This window comes from Podarcis gaigeae (genome assembly GCF_964106915.1).
Source record: "Podarcis gaigeae genome assembly, chromosome: 6".
Taxonomy (NCBI): domain Eukaryota; kingdom Metazoa; phylum Chordata; class Lepidosauria; order Squamata; family Lacertidae; genus Podarcis; species Podarcis gaigeae.
The window spans coordinates 49,797,678-49,820,542 of NC_139682.1; the positions used below are offsets into that span (position 1 = coordinate 49,797,678).

The 22,865-nt window shown below is 40.9% G+C and overlaps 1 protein-coding gene and 2 long non-coding RNA genes across 23 annotated transcripts in view; 2 read left to right on the top strand and 1 right to left on the bottom strand.

The window, feature by feature from the left end:
* Positions 1-22,865, top strand: part of PTPRF (protein tyrosine phosphatase receptor type F) — a 485,633-nt gene that overhangs the window by 286,694 nt on the left and 176,074 nt on the right. The gene's annotated exons all lie outside the window — the stretch shown is intronic.
* The window catches only part of LOC310846181, a 394,522-nt gene that overhangs the window by 169,653 nt on the left and 202,004 nt on the right, over positions 1-22,865 (bottom strand). The gene's annotated exons all lie outside the window — the stretch shown is intronic.
* On the top strand, positions 13,517-21,050 carry LOC310846182. Its single transcript, XR_014565186.1, has 2 exons — positions 13,517-19,400; positions 19,799-21,050. It is a non-coding gene; the product is annotated as an uncharacterized lncRNA (long non-coding RNA).

The following is a 22,865-nucleotide window of genomic DNA, read 5'->3' on the forward strand; positions in this document are numbered from 1 at the left end:
TGTGTGTGCTCTGAATATGTAAGTACTGTTGAGGCCCAGAAGGGAATAGCCAAAGAAGCTGTTAGGTGGAGGCAGGTATCTTATTTGTTTTTCCTGTTTTGGAGCACACCCAGTGGAGGGTCAAGGAAGGTCATACAGTACAAAGATAAAACAATAAACCAACCCCTGTTGTCCTTTTATATCACTTATTTTAAATAAATAAATAATGCAGCTCTTACAGCAGCTTAATATTCTATGCACTCCACTGCGGTACAATCTGCATAAGTCCAGGCAGCCCATCTACCAGTTAGATAGAGGGTGTGTGTGTGTGTGTGTGTGTGTGTGTGTGTGTGTGTGTGAGAGAGAGAGAGAGAGAGAGAGAGAGAGAGAGAGAGAATGGGTATGGGGAGGGTGGCGGGGGAGAGGGGAGAGCAGGAGGCAGGCAGACCCAGCTGGTTATAACAGGATTCAGCATGATTGTTGCTCAGGTCATGTTGGCTTTTGTTTATATCAGCTTGAAATGACCTGAAGAATTTCCATTCCCCGTCTCCATGTTCCTTGTCTCTGTAGTACTGAAGCTTGCAGAAAAAAAAGGTGCAGTCATGTCAGTAGGGCTGAGTCTGGTCCTGAATGAGCACAGTTTTGTGTTGTTAAAAGGTTTTCTTGCAGTCTGCAGCTAGTGAAAAGGCTAAGTATTCGATACCATAACTAGCTGTCAAAATTAACTTTTCCTGGAATTTCTGCATTCTATTTCAGCAGCCACTGAAGTTCTTTTAGCATTAAGAATACACCCTGGATGCTTGCTTGCGGATTTGTCTTGACAGAGCACTAATGCAAATGCTAAGGTGATGCAGCCTTGTACACTCTTCTTACTATTTTGCTGCCTGCATTTGCTGCACTCCAAGTCTTCCTATTCTCCTATGTGCCAGCTGCCTGTGGTATGAGAGAAACACCAAATGACAGCATGCTGTTTTTAACTTGGGTGTGTGTGTGTGTGTGTGTGTGTGTGTGTGTGTGTGTGTGTGTGTAAAAAAACTATCCAAACCTTGAGGGTAATTAGGTGAATTATCCTTAGGTGTCTTCTCCATTCTATTCAGAATAAAATACTGCCATTTGTTGTTTCAGTGTCTGTTGTGACACAATGTGTTGGGGAAGGGGGGGGTGGGCTGGGCTACTTTGCAAAATAAGGCAGGATGGCAGATGATTCTTTCGATTTGAGAAATGGAAGTTGTCACGAGTCACATCTGCAGTTAATTAATTTGGGGGCAAATACCTGTAAAAAGGTGCAGCACATCTAGGACACTAGGATATTTGTGGCTGAGTGATGGAAGGAGAATTGTTCTCTACAGAAACGTTCAATGGTCTTAATTCTTGAAGTGAAAGAAACATTTCTCAGAATTTCTCTCTTGAAATGTAAAGGAAGATTTCTGTAAACTTTGCAGAGGGAGGCAGGTGTGTGTGTGATTAATCATGCTTTCTTGCTGACTGACAACACATTGTCAAATGTAATAGTAAGGGGGGCTTAAGTAGAAATAAATATGCCTGTTCTAGTCCTTCTCTATTCCGGGTGCCAAAACCTTGTCAGAGTGAAATATAGAATTGAGCCTGAATGGCTGAGCAGCTTCCATCTGCTTCAGAATCTCTCCAAGATAATCAAGAATGATGAAAACTGTTACTTTCTTTTTGACCTCCAACTGACCTGTTAGCCTGGTGTCTATAAAACAAGGAAACTCCTGACCTGACATAATTTCTAATGCCTCTGTAGATCATACCTCTTCCATCAATATTTCTAGTACAAAGGATTTCTAGTACTTGTGACTGCTCTTTATTCATAAAGAGAAATTTTTGAATCTAAGATTAGCTCAATACTTGTTTGTGTATTCACTCACTAAATTAATTTTGCAATTCTGATACCTGTTTCCTGCAGGCAAAATAGCTGGTTGTCCTTCAGGAGCATCAGCTGGCCCAGTCAAGAATCACAATTTCTTGATTGTGATCCTTTGCTGGGGGATGGGAAGAGGGGCACAAAAGAGCTTTCTGGTGCCTAATTTGTTCAAGCAGAGTGTAATGGCTGAGTTGTGAACTAGGAGGTCCCCTCTATTCAAATCTGACCTCTACCATGAATTTACTAAGTGGCATTATTAGGCATACCACTCTTATTTATTCCTTAGCCTTTCACCTACAATGTTGGGCTACATAGTATAATCTTACAGTTTTCCTTACAACAAAGCTTTATGTGAAAGGACTTGAATACTCTAAAGCACCATATAAGTACTTATTGCTGTTATTCGTCATTTCCTTTCTCAGAAGTAGTCCCAGTAGCTTACTCAGGCTTGAGTGGGGTCCCAGTCTCTCAAGCCTCTTTCTTTAAGGAGTGTCCATCACTGTTTAGAAATGTCCTGGTTATATGGCAGAGTTGTGAAATTAATGGAGAAAGCAGCCAATTTAATATACATTGTTGTTGTTTGTTACTACTACTACCATAAATGTTTAAATATTGCACATGTATTCTTTTTTGTTTCATTTTATTTAGAACAATTACTGCAGTCAGTATTATAAGGGTTACTATTAATTGTCTTGAATTTCCAGACATTTCGTTTGCAAGGCTAGAGTTTGGAATTTAAACTAGATATATGTCTGATCTGTTACAATCTATTCTTTTATCTATTAGAGTTTGATCATAAAATAAAGTGTGGTTATTGCTCTCAAGAACTGGGTCAGGACTATATTTGCAAAAGAGGTGGTTCTGAATTGTTAAGTTATGTACAATTTATGGTGAAACGTCTTCACAACTTACTTGTGTTTGACTAGCTATTCTGTATTAGATGTGACTTGGAAATCAGATACTACATGTTTTATTGTTTCTGATTAATCTTTGTGTTTGTTACTTTTAAAAATAGATATTAGCCACTGTACTATCCTGAATAACCATGATAAAACCTCAATATTCTGCTATAATTTGTACGTCGCTATAATTGTTAACATTTACTTTCTTACTATAATTTGCTCATTGCGTTTACTATCCAGCCCTGGAAATTTGGGGAGGGTTTTGTGGACGTTCAGGAGATTGATTGTCAAGCTGATGTAGGATTTATTGTTGCTTTAGAGTACATTTTCCATTGCTTTTTAAAAAGTCACTGATCTGGATGTTTAAAACCTTTTTCGATTGACTAATAAACTGATACTGAGCTATTAATAATGCCATTATTCTGTGCTTTGCACATGGCTAAGAAATCTGGTCTCTAAGGGAATGCTGTACTTGGCTCCCTTCTTCCTTTGCCTTGTCCTCCCTAGTGTGTCCAATTCACCTTCACACTCACCACTATGTGTCTTCTTAGCTTGCTCTTGCACATGCTTTATTTATTTTCTTCTTTTTGCCCTCTGGGCCTCAAATGATGCTTTACTATGTACTAATTTTCTTGCCTACTCCTTCAGATTCTCATAAGTCTGCTCTTGTGCTTTAACCCTTCTCGTGTACACTAGCCCCCCTGCCATTAAATAGCTATATAATATTGCTGCTCATTGTAACCCTCGCTCTTGTCTTTGTCTGCTTCTTTCTTCTGTGCTGGGACTCAAGGATCTGTGGGAATAGGGTGTTTTATTTTTAATTTCCCAAGAAGGACCATGCAAGGTTAAAGTACTCTGCTGTTTATAAAGGTACATTGGGGTGTGTGGTCTAAACCACTGAGCCTCTTGGGCTTGCCAGTCGGAAGGTTGGCAGTTCGAATCCACGTGATGGGGTGAGCTCCCTTTGCTCTGTCCCAGCTTCTGCCAACCTAGCAGTTCGAAAGCACACCAAGTCAAGTAGATAAATAGCTACTGCTGTGGCAGGAAAGTAAAGGGCATTTCTGTGTGCTCTGGTTTCCATCATGGTGTTCTGTTGCACCAGAAGCGGTTTAGTCATGCTGGCCACATGACCCGGAAAGATGTCTCTGGACAAACACTGGCTCTCTCGGCCTGAAAAGTGATATGAGTGCCGCACCCCATAGTTGCCTCTGACTGGACTTAACCCTCCAGGGATCCCTTACCTTTACCTTTTTACAGAGTTTAAAAAATAAAAATAAGAAGAGCCATGCTGAATCAGGCCAATGGCACATGTAGTCCAGAATCCTGTTCTCACAGGAGCTAATCAGATGCCTATGGGAAGCTAATAGGCAGGAGCCAAATGGTTAGAGCACTCTCTCCATTTGTGATTCCCAGAAGCTGATGTTTAGAGGCATAGAAAGTGGACGGGGAACATAGCCATCATGACAAATAGCCAGTTATGGCCTCATTGTCCATGAATTCATGTCATTCTCTTTTAAAACCATCCAAGTTGGTGGCCATCACTACTTTGGTGGAATTTGGGAGCAAATTCCACCATCTTACTATGCAGTGTGTTTCTGTTGTGTGTCCTATATCTTACAACATGTACCAGATTCTTGGGAGAATGAGATTGAGAAGGGGAGTGGAACTTCTCTCAATCCATTTTCTCCACACCATAATGCCATACACCTCTATCATACCCCCACTTATTGGCCTTTTTCTCAACTAAAAAAACTCAAATTTTGTAACCTTTCATCATAGGGAAGTTGTTCCAAACCCTTGATCATGTTGGTTGCCCTTCTCTGAACCTTTACCAACTCTCCAGTATCTTTTTTTGGGTGAGGAAACCATAACTGTACAGTACTCCAGGGTGGCACCACCATACGCAATTGCATTATGCTATTGACAGTTTTCCTTTCAGTCTCTTTCCTAATAATCCCTAACACATAACTCTTATTTTTCACTGCTGCTGCATGCTGGGTTGACAAACTTCATTGAACTACCCACTACGACCCCAAGGTCTTGTTTCTGGTCAGTCATCTCCAGTTAACACCCCATTAGTGTAAATCCAAAGTTAGACAATTTGCTCCAATGTGCATCACTTACTTTGCGTACCTTGAATTGCATTAACATTTTATGCCCAATCACTCAGTTTGGAGAGATCCTTTAGGAGCTCCTTACAATCCTTTTTTTAATTGCCTTGAACAATTTGGCCACCTCTTTTTATTTTATTACTTTTGTTCCATTGATTAAACATTTGTATCTTACCTGTCCTCCAGAGAGTTAAGGGAAGTGTATATATATGGAGTCATTCTATTTTATGTGAGCACAATCTATTGATGTTAAGTTGGGCTGCCTTGGTGTACGCCCCCCCCCCCCTTTCACTGGTGCAGCTGCAAGGAGGAATTTGTAAGCTTTTGCTCATATTTCAAATTACCCACAGTGTCATTCCAGTTTGGACCTTCGTTAAGTTTAACCATAGGTTTCGATTGAAGCAGCATGCTAAACTGTGGTTCATCTAAAACAGAAGCAAAAGCTTCTCATCTCATGGCAGCAGCACAACTGCAGCTAGTTTTTGAAGTGCTTTGAGGTTTTTAACCACTTTGAGCATTTTTGTGGGGGTTTTTTTTACAATCAAGTGGTTTATAAATATTATTAAATAAAGCATGGTTTAGCATTACGTTTGAATACATGCGGTGTGCCTAGTCCAAGGTTGTGCACTGTTTTTTATGGCTGTAAGGAAATTTGGATCTAGGACTCCTGGAACAAGGTCAGCTGTACACTACAATAAAGAATAAAGGAGCTCATAAATTCCTAGATCACCAGCAGTTATAAGATTCTCCATAACTCTCTCCCTTGCTGAGATTTAAAGGAATTTTTTAGGCAGAATGTGTTTGTGTCACTCTTGCATTTCTGGGAGCTCAGTAACTCTCAAAGTGTAGGTCTTCAACAGCAGTGTCTGTATTCAAGGCAATAAAGGAGGGTCACTGAAGTCTGAACTTGGCTCCCTGCTGGGAAAAAGTTAAAGATTAGTGACTTGCTGTGAACAGCCATTTACTTGAAACACATAAAGAAGTCCTTAATAGCAGGTAAAGGATTGGCTTGTGATGGAAAGAACACTGAATGCACCTGACCAGTTGCAGCAGGGTCCTTGAACTCCTAATGTGCTTGCTATGGCACTGCTGATGTAAAAAACTAACTGTTTCCATGTTCCATTGCAGTCAGCTCTCCCTCCCCCTCCCCCTCCCTGTAACATATAGGAGGAGCAGCCTATTACATTGAGTAATCCTTGGATCTGAATTCTGTGTCTTGTGCTAGAATTACCCCCCACCCACTAACATCCATGTATCCAGTGCTATTTTTCTAGAAGAAAAGGTGCCGGAACTCACCATAAATTCTCTTACGAGGACAATGGCACCCACCTGAGCTCCGGCTGAAAAAAAGCCCTGTGTGTATCTATTAATTTAAAAATTAATGAAATGCTGGAGTTTCCTGTTGGGTATGTCCAAAAAAAACCCACCCATTGGATTAAAATACTTTCCCCATTCCATTATCACAGCTCTAATTCAGTGACAGATATGGGTGTATTGCTCCATACCCAGAGTTGTGTAAATTGGAAGGGGAAATTTATGTCATTGCTGTATTAATAGTTGCTACAGCGGTACCTCTGGTTACGAACTTAATTCATTCCGGAGGGCTGTTCTTAAGCTGAAACTGTTCTTATCCTGAGGCACGCTTTTGCTAATGGGGTCTCCTGTGGTGCGCGCACCTCCGGCGTGTGATTTCCATTCCCATCCTGGGGCAAAGTTCGCAACCAGGAGCAGCTACTTCCAGGTTAGTGGAATTTGTAAGCAGAAGCGTTTGTAAGCAGAAGCGTTTGTAACCAGGAGCGTTCGTAAGTGGTACCTCAGGTTACATACATTTCAGGTTACATACGCTTCAGGTTACACACTCCGCTAACCCAGAAATAGTACCTCGGCTTAAGAACTTTGCTTCAGGATGAGAACAGAAATTGTGCTCCGGCGTCGTGGCAGCAGCAGGAGGCCCCATTAGCTAAAGTGGTGCTTCAGGTTAAGAACAGTTTCAGGTTAAGAACAGACCTCCGGAATGAATTAAATACTTAACCCGAGGTACCACTGTACGAAGATGAGCCTTACATAACTGAAAGCTGACCTGGATAAACAGGTTTGTATACAAAACAGCAGTTGAGCATAGGTGGGGAAAATATTGATTATGCTAGGTGCCTGCTGACTTTTATGCTTTGTGGAATTCAGACTATATGTAAGAAGCATTATCAAAGCGATGATTAGGCGCTTTCTTATGGAAACCTTTGGTATGAAGGAGGGTGTCAGGAACCACACCACTGATTCCTTTCTGGGTGTTCTGTTTCTCAACCACTCCCCAGCTGTCAGAAAACAGTTGGGATGGAAGTGCCAAGGTGTTGACAACACTGGCACATGGATCTCCAAACACCTGTCATAACCTTAGCTAAGTTGTCTGCTGCAGCAAGACTTGCAAACCACTTGTGTGGCCTGGGGTACTTATAGAACCAGACTGCTAACTAGCAGAAGGTAGAGATGCCAGCCTGAGCCATCCCTACACAAAAAGTAGCAACTGCAAGAGCAGGATCCATAACACTGAAAGCAGCAGGATGTATCACAATAGTAGTGAGATCATCATGTGATATCAGTGGCGCCTTGAAATTGGCTGCTCTTTTCTCCCTCACATAAGGGGCAGTATACTGCTGTGTATTGCTGGGTCAAAATCGTTATAGCTGTGTGATTTCATAACCGATTTTGGCTAATATATTGAAAAATCACACAGAGCTAAAACAGACCATAAAATATCACAATATTACCATGCAAAAAGAAAAGTGGACCCCATGGGTGCAGGCTGTGGATCCCTAGGGGTCCCCAGATCCCTAATTGGGAATCACTGGTCTAGAATCTGTAGGAACCTATCTTTTGAGCTGTGCATCACAACTGCCTTTAAAGGATTGGCAGAAAACCCCCACCTCAGCAGCTTATTGTTGTCATCTACTGACACATATACTTTGACAGTAGCAAACTAAGCTCGTACATTTAAACAAACAAACAAGTGAACTGTGTTCTACATGGATAAAATCGTAGGATGCACCCTGCTTTAATTAGAGCTAGTGAAGCTCCTTTGCACTCCTTCTGTTTACTATCATAAGCAAATTACATATGCTTGCAGCACAATAAAAATAGGATGGAGGGGCAGGTGCTGCCTTTAAAGCAACAAATCAACCTCAAGATAATTAGAAAAAAGCCACAGATATTTTCAGAACAGGTGGCTAATACAGAAGGATTGGAAGTGAGAAAAGTGCCAGACACCTGGTATACATTTCCAGAATAAAAGTGAGAATGGCTTATGATGCTTGGGTTTGTGGGAGAGTTCCCTGTGAGCATATTCTTCCTCTCAAGGGAATATTTGCCATTTCTTTTATCTACTCTGAATGCTGCCTTGTTTTGCCTATGTATCACAACGGATGTAGTTTGCCCTTTTCCTAAGAAAATGGTAGCCTGGTTTTGATCAGACATTTTCTTCTGTAGCAAATTTGTCTTGTGGTTTTGTAACGTTGTGGACTACACATTTACTCAGCACAAATGGCAGGTGGAAGGCAGAAGGCAAACCGTTCCATAAAATGTGGACCAGAAAAGAGTAATCAGTGGAATGAAGTCCCTAAAGGTAGCTCAAAACTTCAGTTCTGCTCCCCCTTTTCCATTCTCTTGGCTGCAAACTCATGTTGAATTTGCTATCGGTCAGGAGGCTTATTCAGCATTACTGCATCATGTTCACCCTGGCCACTTGAATGTGCATGGCTTATGCTTTCTGTCCTTTATACATGTTGGTGTAATACTTCTGCATTTCCTTTGTTTTCTTCATTATGATTCTGTGGTGGAAACAGTTATGTTTTAGTTCACTTACTAGTTTAAGTCCTCATATGTAAGGCTGCAATCCAGACTCTACTTACCTGGACATATCACATTAAATTAAATAGTACTTATTTCTGAGTAGACATGGTTGGAATTGCACTGTAAGTTAGTCAGCTTCCCCACCCCCACCCCACCGCTCTTAACATTGGAACAGTGGCATTAAAAGTTTGAATTAAAAGCTTTTGCCTGCCAAGAGACCACGTTCTCTTCCCTCTCTTAGAGAGCCACTGCTGTGTATCCTTTTGTATCCCCTTTTCTCTCCCCCTTTGCCTCTGTCTATTCACAGCTACCTAAGTTGTGTTCATTGTGTTACAACAAAGCAGAGATACTGTGCACATTAATATTTCTCCATACCTACTCGCTTATACATTATTTTGCTTTCTTATTAATCAAGGTTTCTATTCTTCTTGTTGAAGGCTTTTTTTAAAGGCAACCTCACAATCTGGCATTTAAAGTTCTCGTTAATTTAATTCCCCTTCTCATTTGTTAACAGGCCTACTTTTTTCCCTTGTTACTCTTTCCCGTGGCACATATTCACTCTCACACACACACGGGCGCACCCCCCCAAACCTTCATTAACTTGCACTTGTGATAATTCCAGCACACTTTCCTAAAAATGCAAATAGAAGGATCAAAGAGGATTGTATATTATAGCAACATTCACACTCCAGATTAACATAATTGCTGAGCTTTACCCCAACCATTCTATACAGAAACATCAGGCTCAAAAAGGAGATCATAAAGATAGGTGTAGGCACTTCCTGCTAGAAGGGGAACTCTAGGAGCGGTGTTTCCCATCCCCGGGTCTCTATTTTTGGACTACAACTCCCATTATCCTTAGCTAGCAACACCAGTGGCCAGGGATGATGGGAATTGTAGTCCAATTCCCAAGGTTGGGAAACACTAGAGTATGCAGGAAAATCTTACATTTTTCAGGGGGGAGTCCACATCTATCCCAATTTTCCAGGGCTGTACATGGAACCTGGCATCAGAGAGCAGCATGCAGGTGTGAGCTTTCAGGCAAAAGGAGTCAACATATTTCTCAGTCTTTGACCCTGGGGCAAAGGTATATGCATGTACTTTTATGGAACTGGCCTGGAGGGAAACATATCTGTGGATACCCATCACACAGGAACGGTCCATATATACACACATATATATACCCAACTAGGATACGTCTATATCTAAAATACATAAATGAACTAATTTTGTTGCTTTTCAGTTATCATGATTTATTTTTAAACTCCACCTAACCTCATTTTTTTTAAACAGAGCCATATCATGAATCCACCTTACTTATGAGTAAACATATTACACTTTCAGGGAGGGCAGGGACAAGCATGCTAGGTTGTTCCTCATCCCATCACTGTCATTGGCATGAATTAGTGGGCTACTATCTGCAGCACGTGCCTACGTTATACTTATGTAGATGACAAGGAAAAAGGGAAACATGAAACACATCCTGTATTTTTAGTGTTTTGGAAATTGGAAGAAATAGACCAGCTTGCATTCATAGTCCAGCCATTGCAAGTTCATTAGCGGCTTTAAGGCATGATCCATCACATGCTAACTCTGAAGTAATCATTCACCCATGAAAGGAGATTGCTTATAAGGCTTAATGGAAGTCTTTTCTCACACTTGCCCACCTGACCCAGATTGCAGTATACTAACTCTTGTTTACAATAGAAAGTTGGTGCATGCCTCTGTGCATTCCTTACCTCTGTAGAACTCTTGCCTTCAGGCGTGGGCACTAAAGAGTGAGGAGAAGGTGTGCACTTCATTATGAATAATCAGTGGCACCTTGCAGTGTATGCATGCCAAGGATCAGTCAGGAAGATGTATGAAAAAGTGCCAATTGAGCACTATGTGGTGAATCTCCTGGGGGGATTGATTATGCCCACAGTTGTTGTTTTTTTAAATGCCACCTAAAAATATAAATGTTAACATTCAAAATATGGAATTTAAGATTAAATTTGTCATGGACCAAATATAAGATTAGGAAAGCTTTAAATTGTGTCTTGTTCATGTAAAAGTTGACACACACACACAGACACACACACATAGGGAGCGGCTTGTTCATATTGCTGTAGAAATTTTCCTCTGAGAAGAGTTTGTAATGTTGTGAATTTGGCCATCATGATCCCTGAGAATGAGTAGCTAGGGACTGCAGCAAAATAACCCAAATAGTCTTTATAATGTATGCAATGTTTTTTCTGATGCCTGCAATCCAGTTTTCGGAAGATGACATCCCTCGGAACTAGATGGGTTGACACATAAATAGTTCAGAGTAGTTAACAGTTTGAATTTGAGAGAGATTTCTAGCTGAAATCTAGTTACCTGAAATTGCAGTGCAGTCTGGAAATAAGGGGTGGGGCTGCACAAGTAGCTCTCAGCATAGGAGCCAACTCCTAAGGGCTGAGGGGGTCTTTGGCCCCCCAAATAAAATATTTGAGGAGGCCGGCCAGGCTCTCTAAAATGGATGGGCATTCCCATTCAAATTGTTTGTGTGTGCGCACATGATTTGATAAGATTATGTGGTGCTTACCTGCCCCACCCCCCCATATTTTATTCAAGCTGGCTCTCAGTGAACCTGAAACGGGATTAGCAGTCTTGCTTCCTGCTGTAGGATTTTTATTTTGTTGTAGTTTGCACTGTTTGTATATTTCTAAAGAAAACACAATAAGTCTCCAGTGTTCTCTTGTTCTAAAAGCACTGCCACTAGAATTCCTTGTTGCTCAGGGAACTGGGAAGCACTTAGTATGTTTTGGAATCTTAGGGGTTTTTACTAAATTGATAAAACTGAGCTAAATTATGACAGATTAATTTACAATTCTGAAATGAAGCCTTTTGATGTTACTTTATTAGATTTTAAGCTTGTAGGCAAGGACTATTGTGAGTTATGTATTGCAAAACACTTAAGTATACTTAGTATATTAGTAAACTACGGTAAGTGCTATAGAAATAATAAGCGAGGATGAATTTATGTTATTTAGCTTATGGCATAGAGCCATTGATAATTTTAAGTTTTAACCTTAACATTTAAAATACTAAAACATTGAGAAAAGTCCAGTGATCAGCAAATCATTGTTTTCCTACAGTGATATATTGCTTCTTGAAAATTAAAACAAAGACATTGTATTTGCATTTATGCAAGTATTTGGCTTTGAGGTTGATCAGTGTTCAGATTTAAAGGAAATGTACCCATTCTCTAATGGAAATATGTAACAAACCTCAGGACCCAACACACTGTTACTCTTCAAAATATATTTGCTATCCCAGACACACTTCAGCCATAATTCTCAATTCCAATCTTTGCTTAGGCACAGTGTTTTGAATCATCCCACAAAAAAATAATTGAGATGAAGGGAAGGAATAGATTTTCCCCCCACCTTTGAATATCATTTCCAGGATTTCAACTATAGCCGTCTTCAGATAGGATTCTGACTATATCAGTATTCTCACTTACACTATAATTGCCATACTTAGCATGTAAGCCATTTTCAAGAATGCCATATTAGGGTTAATTTAACACATGAACTTCTACCACATTGGCATCATGATTGCCCTACACAAGTTTGAGGTCAATCTTCTGAAGTGTGTGCAGCTTTCTGTATATAGAACTCTGAAGAGGATTATAGTTGAACTTCTAGAAATTTTTATGAATCGTAGAATTGTAGAGGTGGAAGAGATCCCAAGAGTCATCTAGGAATCTCAACTAAATTATACATGACAGGTGGCCATCCAACCTCTGCTTAAAAACCTCTGCTGACCATTTCTGCTTTTCCTGCCAGATTTAGCTTATTGCCTTGGTAACCACCATGACCTTAATTCACTTGGTGGCTTAGATGTCTCTGTTTCACATTAGCCTTAAAAGATGGACAAAAATACTAACTTTGGTGAATTGGACATTTTTCTTTGTACGTTGCGGTAATATTTTAAGTACTTAAGTTCATATTTTGGTTAGGAGCCATTCTGAATTTGGCTAGCGTCAAAGTATGATACTCAGTTTGCACATTAATTGGTATGTTCTGTTTGGGACAAATATGCCTGAGTCAGTTATAGAAAAATGTGAGTGTAATTCTAAATTCTAATTCTAATTCTTTTTTCTAAACTAGAAGCTGAACAGACTAAAACACCTTAGCCTTCCCTTGTAGGGAAGATGTTCCATCCATAATTATTTGGGTTGCCCTTTTCTGCACCTTTTCTAGTTGTCTTTGATATAGGGCAGCCAGAACTGCACAGTATTTCAAATGTGCTTACAACTATAGAGATAGGCATTATGGAACTGGCAGTTTTATTTGAAATTCCTTTTTCTAATGATCCCTTGCATTAAATTTGCAATATTTCATAGGTGCAGTACATTGAGTTACATTTTCATTCAGCTTTCCACGATGAACCCCAAAATCTCTTTTCACCACAATTTCAAACTGTGAAGTTGACATTATATTGTCCCAGGCCCCGTCATTTTACCCTTCATTTAGTTGAACCTCACTTTATTTACTTCATTTACCCATTCACCTAGCCTGGATAAATCACAGTGCTTGGTAACCTACTTGGGTTTTCACTATCCCAAATCATTGGCTTTTTCTGCAAACTTGAATATTTCCATGTCAACCATATCTTTTAAGAAAAGATGAAAAAAAATCAGTCCCATTACTGAACCTTGAGGGAATATGGTAGTGGTTTTTTTTAATTGTTCAGCCAGATAGTAACTCACAGGAGAACTTGTCCTCTTATCCCATTGCTAAATTTGCTCAAAGCCACTGATGAAGAACTTCATCTAAATAAATAAATGGAAAACAATGTCTGTAATACCTACTCAGTTCTCTATCCACACTCTCAAATCCAAAAAGGTTGGTAGGACAGAACTCCTGTCTTTCATAACACTTTGTACCTACCAGTTTATCTGGAACAGATGTTAAGGTAACCTGTAATTTCCTGATCTTCCACACCCCTCCAAAGAAAACTATTTATTAACAATCACTAATACATTGCTTTCTTTCCAATCCTCTGGCACCGAGGTCAACTTTAGGAATAAGTTACATATTTTTGTTAGAAGATCAGCATTTTGACACTGTAGAGTAGTTTTACAAACTCTTCAACGGATGCCACTCGGACACAGAGACATCAATTTTTAATTTGTCAGTAAGTGCCATAACTTAAGCTCTTGTCAACTCTATTTGTTTCAGTTCTCAGTTGCTCTCACTGAAAAAAAAACTATTTCAAGTGTGGGTATCTGTCTTCCATCTTTCCTCACTGAAGACAGATGCAGAGAACTTGTTCAGATTAACTGCAATGTTCTATCCACTTGTAGCATTTATTTTAGTCTTTGACAGTAACCACCTCCCTTGCTTGTTTCCCGTTTTTGTTGTATTTTGCTGTTGTTAATTTAATATTTTTAGCAAAGCTCTTAAAATTGTTTACACACATACACACCCCACACTTATTACTATCTTGCTTTGTCTTGCCAGGCATTTTTCTTCACCTCGTTTGGGAAGACATCTGTTTTCTGAACAAAGCTTTCTTGCCTTTTATAGCTGTCATGGGAAAGGTGCTGCTTGAAACCCTTGCAATCAGAGTAGGCAATACTGTGACAGATGAACGGGGGGGGGGGGGTATTTACATACCATGGTGGGGCTTCTATGCATACCTTTCTGCTTCATTCAGCTTCTGTAGGACAACTGGCTCCCCCTCTCCTCCAAGAACCAGAGGCTCATTGCACCAAGCAACCACCATGGTCAGTTCATACTTGCGGATGGGATAGTACCACATCCCTGCTAACTTTTTGCTAGCCCATTTGGTCCAGATAAAGTACCCTGAAGATGAACTCAGCAGTAACATGTTCATGACCCAGACTATAGCCTGGGAGTCATTCCATTGAGCATATTGAACTAGAGCTTCTATGGTGGGTGGCAGCTTGTCCATACGTCTGACAGGAAAGATCCATTCGGGTTTTGTTAATAGAGCTGAGAGGACGTATGTCACCATTTGTGACAACAGTCAGTTTTGGAAGTAATGGGATTCTAAGTATAGCTCTTAAAAGAAGTGACAGGCCAGCTACATAAACTCCTCTATGACATCTTCATAAGGCTGCCAAACCTATCAGGTTAAGTTGTTCACTCTTGCCATTAAGGAGGATATTGACTTGCAACCAAATTAATGTACGTAACACTGGCAAGGATCCTGGTCTTGTTCTGTAAACCACAAATGCTATATGCTATTGATGTTTAACATCATACCTATTTCAAAGACCACATCACATATCTACAAGGGATTAGTCAGGTTAGCAAAAAGGAATGGCAGCATCTCTTTTTCAATTACTGTCTCTCTCCTCTTTTCCCTGTCCTGCTTTGATAAGCGTGTGTCTCATATTTTTCCTTATCTTGTTGGCCTTTCCTTTTTCTTTCCTGACTTGGATGAAACAGAGAAATAGAATAGTGTGTCATCAGTATGCTAAAGACAGTTTACCCCAAATCTCCTAATGACTCCCCTAGCTGCTTAATAGGAAGTGAATAGCACTGAGGACAAAATGGAACTTCTCAGAATGGAACTCCATAGCATCTGCCATAATACTGAGGTAGATACACCCAATGCTATTATCTGGAAACAGCCCTGAGTGTGGAGTAGAACCACTGTAATACAGTGCCCCCAACCACCATCCCACTCCAGGATGGAGGATACAGTGGTTAAAGGTGTCAGAAGCTGTCAAGAGGACAAGGAGCTGGGTCACATTCTCCTTTTCAAAATAAAGTTCATCCATCAGAATGACCAAGTCTGATTTGGTTCCATAACAAGGCCTGAACTAAGCCTGGAATGGGTCTAGACCAGCCTTTCTTAAACACTGGGTCCCCAGATGATGTTGTGCTACAACTTATATCATCTGTCAGGGACTGGCAGGGCTCTGACGAGTACATGGTGGAGGCAGAGGGGTCAGAGGCCAATGCAGGAGAGGGAGACAGCAATTTATAGGATTCTGTGCCACCTATGAGGCAGGAACCAGGGTTGGTGGAAGGGGAAGCATCCAAGTAGCCAGAGGCTGGAGAGGAAGTGCAGGATGTGTTGGAAGTGGAGGAAGATGCAGTTCAGGTGAGAGACGGGGCAGTCAAATCCCCACCATCCCTTGCCCCGCTGTCTCCAAGAACCAGGAAGGATTTGATGAGGCTAGCACAGGAACAACTCCCATGTAGGAGTGTTTGCACACACTTCGTCAAACGAGGCTACTTAAACCCGCGAGGGTGGGAGCTGGTCCCACTGTTGCTTCAACTGTTCAGCCAGGGCACAAGCCTGGGAAAGTCAAGCCAGCTACGTAGCCACTAGGAACATGAGTGTTTGTATATTCTGTTCAGTTTAGGAGCTGCTGTAAGGATGTGCTATTGTCAACAACAACAAAAACAACTACTGGCCATTTGTCCTTGGTGGGGTGTGCCCAGGATGTCATCCCTGAACACTGGTCCTGCTAGTTAGGAATGATGGGAGTTGTAGTCCAACTACATCTGGGGACTCGAGGTTCAGAGAAGCTGAGTTAGATCAATTTCATCCAAGAGCATCTGGAGTTGATCAGCGACCATCCTTTTACAGCCAGTGCAGTATGGATAAATTGGTTATTCAAGCACATTTTTTCGCTTCATTTGTTCTCTCTGTAGTATGCAGCAATATTCACTGTGGCTGTTGACCTTTGGATCTGTGTAGGTAGGTAGGTGCTGATGAATAGAGTATTCCCTCTTTGGGAGGAGGTTGGACTGGCCAATCCATGGGCCCTTCCAACTCTATGAGACTGGTTTTTTGTTCTATGAAATATGCTTGAAAGCAGAAGATGCAGTCACTTGGTATGAAGATTCAATTTGTTCAAGCACTTCTTGAGTTCTGTAAATGACACTTGTAGTTATTGCCCATGATCCAGTATTTTTCTGCAATGTATAGTAGTGGGCAGGAGGAATGTTTTCAGTTTCTCTTTTTAATTGTACCTGATTTTTTTGTTGTGTATAAATGTGGAGTTTTCTTATATGTTTTGAAATTGCTGTTTCCTGCCCAGATCTTGAGGGGGAAGGTAGCATTAAATACTTCAAAATAAGTGCAGAAAATCAGTGTTCACTCAAGTTGTGGAAATGCCCATTTGCCTCAATATAAGTAATGTTTCTAGTTTTTATCTTCCCCAATACATGGGTGTTCAGGGCACTGTGGTACCATTTGGAACCCCAACTTCCTGTGTTTATAACTGTACCATAAAGTGTCATGGTAGCGATACTGCAAATTTTGACTTCTATTCATGTTAGGCCTAACAGTTCTGACTTGTCTGTATGCTGTGTGAACAACAGGGCAACCTTGGGGCTTGTGGGTCAAAGAATTTAGATAAAAGAATCTTGCTTCATGCTTGCTGTGACTACTTAGTGAGGCGAAGCATAGTACATGCAGGTCCTGCTATCCAAACACAGTATGTTCTCAGGAAACCTTTTGTTAGGCAAGTATTAGCATAACATCAATGATTTCCATTGATTCCTATGGGAAAATATCTAATATCTTCCTGACCACTGACGTTTGACACCCCCCCCCCAAAAAAACAAGAAAACCTTCTGAAACCTTGCAGAAGGTGAACAAGGAAGGGGAGGGGGAAACCACTCTGTTATTTGTTTGATCTCTCTCCCTTCCTCCCCCACCCCCAATCATTTCTGGCGAAAAGGTTGCTGCAGACCAAAACACAAAAAGTAAGGCTTGCTTAAGGCTGTTTATTTGTTTACAGTACTACATGCAGGGCCAGCTGTTGTCCTGTGTATAGCCTTGTTTGGGTACTAATTCCTCATGTTCGGATATGGGGTTTTTTTGTATAACACATGTGTGGATAATGGGACCCGTGTGTCTTCTGTGTCTTTCTGTTGCTTCATACTGAAGGTGATTTTGTGCTTACTTTACATGAATCTATATGGTTATAATAGTTTTTATGTGTAACTGCAGATTTTTATATGGCTGATGGAATTGCTATGTGTATATCAGTATAATTGCTATGTGTGTATCAGTGTGTGTGAGAGAGAGAAGGAGGGAGAGGGAAAGCGAGAAAGAGGCATACATGTGTACATTTCAAAATTAGTCATATGGCCTAAATATAAGCTTCTCACTCTTGGTTTATTATCTGTGCTCCTTGTATTACCTTTTCAAAATCCAGCTCTTAATGGGAGGCAGAGAAGAAGAAGCTGAGTCAGCGTGCCTCATATCTCAGTGGTTTTAGTATGAAAACCAGAAAAGGTGAAGTGAATTAAAATCCTTCCCAGTTGTAGAGAGCAGAATCTGTTGGCTCCATTTTTAAATGTCAGTGAATTTTATTTTGCAGACAAGTGTAATAGATAGCAAGGAACTGAGGAAGCCTTTCTTCAGGTTGTACACCTTTTTCATTGCTGCACAAGGATCAAAAACAGAAAGTAAAACACACTGTGTGCAGCAGCACAGAATAGCAAATAACTTGGAGAGCAGGACTTCTAGGTTTCTTCGCCTTGTGAAGTTCAGAAGATATTAAAGAGACTGAAGTGAGAAAACTGGCTTATAAATGGTTTGGGTCAGGATTTATCAAGAGGAAGTTATTTGAAGTGTTGCAACATTACAGAGTCGCCTCCAGCTTCTTTAAAAAAAAATTATTGTGGGTATTATTTTGGTAAAAACTGGCATATCACTTCTCTGAACTAAAGTTTGTTTGTTCATTTACTTACTTGATTCCATTTATGAATCACTTTCCATAAAATATCTCGAAGCAATTTCACAGTAAAAACATCAACAATAGAAACAATTTGCAAACTTTTTTAAAAGAACAGTTTCAAATCCATTACATATATAGAGTGAGATAAATATCTTAACTGAAAAGGGTTGTTGAAAAAAGGTCTTCAATAGGCAGCGAAAAGACAATAGAGATGGTGACTGTCTGATATGTAACCAGAGGAAGTTCCAAAGGGCAGGTGTCACCATACTAAATGCCTGATTCCTATCTCATATGGAATGAACCTACTGATGAAATGGTTTCTGCAGGAAGCCCTCTCCTGCAGAGCACAGTGATTAATTTGGTACACAAGAAGTGAAGCAAACTTTTAGATATCCTGGTCCCAAGCTGCATAGGGTTTTATATTAAAACCTAGTGAAAAGCATGGGACAGAGACAGTCTTGCATGCATCTGCAGTTCCTTTGGGGAAAGCACATTAGAGAAGTTAGCTTTATCCTGGACAGCAGTCAGAAATGGTTTGTCAAAGTAGCTAGAATCTGAGATACATTGGGAAGAGTGATGAACTGCTGATCTGCCTGCTATAAAACCACAAATCTGAGCAGGGAAACGCTCAGGTTCTTAAGTGTTTGCTGAACACATGTTAAGTATTTGTTTCAGTGGCCTTCCAAGGACACTTTGCAAATAAGCGTGATGTAAATTACTTGAACTTCGCAAATACAAATCAGGAAATTAAAGTACCATTTCATTGTGAATGTTAATTTCCTGTGGGCATGGAATGATCCTGTAGGCAAGTGAATGATCTGAACTTGTGGATGGAACATTTGATACTACATAAACTAGGCAGCATTTCAGATTCCCGACAGAAAGTTTGGTCCTTATGCAGTATAGTGTTGGCACCTGGACTTTGCACATGTGGCATTTTACAGAAAGAAACTATAAGAATAGAGACATTGGTAAAGGTAAAGGTAAAGGTACCCCTGCCCGTACGGGCCAGTCTTGCCAGACTCTGGGGTTGGTGCGCCCATCTCACTCAAGAGGCCAGGGGCCAGCGCTGTCCGGAGACACTTCCGGGTCACGTGGCCAGCGTGACAAAGCTGCATCTGGCGAGCCAGAGCCGCACACGGAAACGCCGTTTACCTTCCCGCTGGTAAGTGGTCCCTATTTATCTACTTGCACCCGGAGGTGCTTTCGAACTGCTAGGTTGGCAGGCGCTGGGACCGAGCAGCGGGAGCGCACCCCGCCGCAGGGATTCGAACCGCCGACCTTTTGATCGGCAAGTCCTAGGAGCTGAGGCTTTAACCCACAGCGCCACCTGCGTCATTGGTAGCCTAACACAAATAGCCTAACACATTGGTAGCCTAACACAAATAGACATGTTTTTCACCTGAGATACCTACTCACAGATATATGATCAGCCATGCCCTTGTCTAGGGCACCAGTTGGAAACCCAGCATTACCCACACTGACTTGTATCCTTATCCTTCCCTACTATTTTGGGACTCCCAGCAGCAACAAGAGAGGAGCAGCAGCCAGAGCACCGGCAGAGTAGGTCAATTTTCTTCCTGCTCTGTGTTTGCTGCTGCTCTCACTGCAAGGAGAGGAGAGTTGACAGATCACACTTGGGGAACCTACACACCCACACAAAAATTTGCAGTGAATGGCTTTTGTGGCCAAGACTTCAGGGTTAGGTGGGGTGGAGAGATTTAAAAAAACAACAACAAATGCTGGGTTGACATAGCTGATATCTGGACTGGGGTGGGTGTCAGAATTTGAGGTTTTTTATATTTATCTGTTGGTTAGTAGACAGGAGTACCATTTTGTTTTATCACTAGTGTGCTGCCAAAGTTTTATATTGCTGTTATGGGGGGGGGGCTGCATTTTGTTTTTAGGTGGTTGTATTGGATGTTAGTGTTTTATATGCGTTTTTCTCTTTTCTATGGTATGCTGTATTTATGTATAGGTTTTACAGTGGAAATCATCTGGAGACCTTTTAGGTAACACCCATGATCTTGGAAGCTAAGCAGGGTCAGGCTGGGTTAGCATTTGGATGTGAGACTGCTTGGAAATAGGGTCCAGGTTTTTTTTTAGGGATGGGCCATAGCTCAGAGGAAGAGCATCAGACTTGCAGGCAGAATGTTCCAGGTTTAATCCCCCACATCTTCAATGATCTAACTTCCTACCTTTGAGACTTCTCTGTTCTGGTAACTGAGCAACAGACTGAAGAGTAAAGAGGCCATTTCCCATGAACTGGGCTTGCAGATTTAATCTGGCTGTAGGGAGGGGAGTCATTCTAATGACACAAACTTTTATGTATGTGAGCACCTTTTTTACCTTTGGGAATACTATTTGTAGGCTTTGGGCTGCCTTCATTTATTTAAAACAGAAGTCTATTTGTATTTCAGCAGTGACATTCAAAACTAGTTAAAATAAATTGAAAAGCATCCAGCTTCGAAAAGTAGTCTTCATTCTGTGTAACTTTTCTGAATGTTTTGCCCTGCTGTGAAAGTGGGTTGTTTTTTATTATTGTTTAATATTTATTTCTTCCACTATGGAAGTCACTGAAACATCTGTTGGGAAGATCTAGTGGCCAATAGAAAAAAAGAAGAAAATTGCTTGACATGGGAAAGGGATTTGATGCCGTATCATTGCAAAACGCAGCAAGTACAAGAATATGGATGAATTTGGGGAAGCAGAATGCTGTGGTCTAATAGGAAGTCTACTGCTCTCTTGGGATAAGTCTGTGGATGATAATAAATCAAGAGGAGCATGACTTCTGGCTGTTCCTGGGGATTATTTTGTTCAAGCTCTAAGAAAGGAAGTTAAAACATGCGGAGAGGCAGACTGGCTGTTTTTCAGTTTGTGTTTTTTTACTCCAAGAAAAATGCTGACATGGTTACTAATTATGTAATAAGTGGGTAGCTATAAGGAACTTAAAAACCTGACAAATTTAGTGTTTTGAGGTGAGGAATAGGTTGGATGCATGGAAGGGAGCAGTGCTCATTCCTGATTGATTTTATTTTAAAATTTAGCATTAACCCCTCCTGCATAGCTGCACCAGTAGTGCCTCAAAACCTTTTAGCTCTAGCAAATAAATCAGCACATCCCTGCTGTCTGTTGCATAAATAAAATATGCACATTGTTAACTCTGCATTATTACAGGGTATCTGTACTTCAATATTTATGAAAGTGTCATCTGTTGTTTTGTGTTGGCTTTGTCTCAGTTTCTGTAACAGAGAGAAAGAAACAGAAAGAGGTGTGTGTAATGTACACCCTGAGCTCCCATTGTCTCGGAAGGTGTTCGGGTGCTCTCTCTCTTTCTCTCTCTGTGTATGTGAAAGAGAGCTGATACTTTCAGAATCACTGTTCCGAATAGATAAATGGAATTGCCAGAGGGTTACTAATATCCTTTAAAAAGAGAAATACTCTTTCTCCCTAAAGGAGGTGGGGGGAAAATTAGAGCAATTACATATGTATTGTGAACGTCTGTATCAAAAAGAGCAAAAAAGGAAGAGAATGGAAGGCTTTCCCATTCAGTGTTCTAAGTGTATAATTGGCCACAAATTGCTTGAAGGGAGAACAAGGAGGGGCAAGGGCAGTGTCTGTCCTTTGGAGTTTTGCAGAAAAGTCAGATTTTCTTCCATATGTATCAGTGGGTAAAAGATGGCAGGCACAGCAGATACTTTGGCATTGCCACAAGCAGCAGCCTAATGTGTCAACACAGATTAGTCTTGCTGCATGTCTAGCATCTCTTCTGTATGTAGATGGATTTTGATCCTTTACTAGACAGGCTGTTGAAATGTCTGAGGGAAACTGAGCTGCCTCCCAAAGCACCTACTGCTCTTTGCTATACGCACTACTGTATTTGAGCTCAATCTCCTATTCAACTGTTAAGTAAGGATCAGGTGTTCAGTGGAATCCACACACACATACACCCGGCAATTGCATAAGATATTGACGCTAAAACATTTGATACAAGCTTAATAAACACAAGACAACTGCAGACAATGTCGATTTGAGCCAGTGCAGCTGTTGTGAGGAAACAAATGCTTTTTAAAATAATTGCATGCAGGACGTTTTACTGGATCAACAATTCAAACTACATTCAATATTAAAAGCTCACCAGCATTTGTCAGATGACCTTTTGGTAATCGTGAGAAGTATTGATAGTGTGCATAAGTGTTCTTGAAATGGGATATCCTCTCTGGATTCCCACTTCTGGGCTTTGGACCATCCCTTGGCAGCCTGAAAAGATAATGGGCTTATCTTGTAGTGTTTTCGAATCGGCTCAGATAAGCGTTTTACCTAAGGGCTTCAAGTGCCGTTTTGCTCCCTAGAATCTAGCCCAACCCCCTGCATTGCAGGAACCTCAGCTAAAGCATCCATGACAGGTGGCCATCCAGCCTCTGTTTAAAAACCTCCAAGGA